This window comes from Panthera tigris, chromosome A1 (assembly GCF_018350195.1).
Source record: "Panthera tigris isolate Pti1 chromosome A1, P.tigris_Pti1_mat1.1, whole genome shotgun sequence".
In the NCBI taxonomy this organism is placed as follows: Eukaryota; Metazoa; Chordata; class Mammalia; order Carnivora; family Felidae; genus Panthera; species Panthera tigris.
Window position 1 is genome coordinate 179,542,260 of NC_056660.1, and position 2,404 is coordinate 179,544,663.

Sequence of the window (2,404 nt, forward strand, 5' to 3'; positions counted from 1 at the left end):
TGTCTGGTTTCTTTCACTTAGTATGTTTTCAAAGTTTATCTATGTTGCAGTGTGTATCAGTACTTCATTCCTTTTTATGGGCAAATAGTATTTCATTGTATGGATTACCAACTTTTGCTTATTCCTTCATCAGTTGATGGAAATTTGGGTTATTTCTACTTTTATCTTTTATGTATAATGCTATTAACACTGTATACAAGTTCTCAAGTGATTCTCTTGGGTATATCTAGGACTGTTATTGAAGGGTCAAGTGGTAGCCTGTGTCTGACCACTCAAGGAACTCTTTTCCAGACTGTTTAACCAGACTGTTTTCCACAGCAGCTGCACCATTTGACATTCCCACCAGCTGTGTATAAGGGTTCTAATTTCTCCACAACCTCATTAGTATTTCTGGCATTTTTATTGACATACCAGTGGTTGTAAAGGGGTAACACGTTGTGGTTTTGATTTGTATTTGCCTAATGGCTAATGATGTTGAATATCTGTTCATGTATTTATTGGTCATTATATACCTTCTTTGGAAAAATGTCTCTGCAGAGTTTTTTGCCCATTTTAAAATTGGGTTGTTTGTATTTTTGTTGAGTTCTTTATATATCCTATAAGAGAACATATAGCGTAAGAGATATTTATATATTCTGGACAATTCACTAATCAGATTTATGATTTGCAAATATTTTCTCCCATTATGTGGCTTGTCTTTTGACCGGCTTGATAGTGTTCCTTTGATGTATAATAGTTCTTAATTTTGATGAAGTGCAATTTATTTTTGTTCGTTTGTGCTTTTGGCTGTCAAATTTAATAAACAATTGCCTAATCCTAGGTCATGAAGATTGACACCTATATTTCCTTCCAAATTTTATAGTTTTATCTCTTACATTTGGGTCTTGGATCCATTTTGTCAATTTTGGCATATAGTATGTAGTAGGGGTCCAAATTCACTCCTTTGCATGTGGATATCTAGTCATTCCAGCACCATTTGTTGAAAAGACTACTCTTTGTTGAGTAATGTTGGTACCCTTATTGAAAATCAGTTATGGGTTTATTTCTGGACTCTCAATTCTATTCCATTACTCTGTCTATCCTTTTTAATTTATTTTTATTTTAGAGAGAGAGTGAGTGAGTGAGTGAGCAGGGGAGAGGGACGGGGGAGAGAGAGAATCTCAAGTAGTCTCCATGCTCAGCGTGGAGCCCAATGCAGGGCTCAATCCCAAAACACTGGGATCATGACCTGAGCAGAAACCAAGAGTCAGACATTCAATTGATTGAGCCACCCAGGCATCCCAATCTCTATCCTTAATACCAGTTCCAGAACCCTTGCTTGGGATTCTCTCTCTATCCCTCTCTCTTCCCCTCCCCCATTTGTGCTCTCTCAAAATAAGTAAACTTAAAAAAAAAATGCCAGTTCCATACTGTTTTGATTACTATCACTTTCTATTGTTTTGAAATTGGGAATTTTGAATCTTCCCACTTTGTTCTTTTTTAGATATTCTCTAATTGGGGTCTCTTGCAATTCCATATGAATTTTAGAATCAGTTTGTTCTGCAAAGCCAGGTAGGATTCTACTGAAAAGTATAGTTTGTAGATTAATTTGGGGAGTATTGCCATCTTAACAATGTTAAGTCCTCCAATCCATGAACACAGAATGTCATTTCATTATTGAGGTTTTCTTTTCTTTCAACACTGTTTTGTAGTTTTTAGTGCACAAGTCTTATACTTGTTGGCTAAGTGTATTCCTATTTTATTCTTTTTGATGCTATTATAAATGGAATTATTTTCTCAATTTCATTTTGTATTGTTTATTGCAAATATATAGAAATGCAAAACACCTGAAATTGTGGCAGCCATCTTGCTATCAGCTTGAGACTGATGTCAATGCTAAGAGCAGAAAAAACATGGAAACAACCATATCCAAATGATACCATAATGAATCAACTCAATCTGCAATCTCTACAACTGGACTGTTTCCTTAGTGCTTATGCCAGTTTGTTTCTTTGAGAAAAAATTTTATGTGAAAAACTCTGTTGACTGTCTGCCCAATGTTTTCCCCTCTTTATTACTATGAGAACCTCATTCCTCCCCTCTGCCCAGGGAGGGAAGGGCAATATGCCCAGCTAAATGTTGCTTTCTCTTCAGATTTCAGCTAGAAATCGCCATATGACCCATCTAATTCCAGCTACTGAGATAGAGAAACATTTCAGAGTAGGGACACATGAAAAATCTTTTTGATGGGAATAGGCTTCTCCGCCACCCCCACCTTCTAAACTGTCACATTTAGGGTTATAGATAATATTTGCTGAATTGTGGAGTATTCCATCTAGGTATAGATTGTATATTATCTAGCAGATAACCTTCAGAATTTGGAGTGTGGCTTTGTTGCCATGGTTTAGTTTATAAACAGTTTACA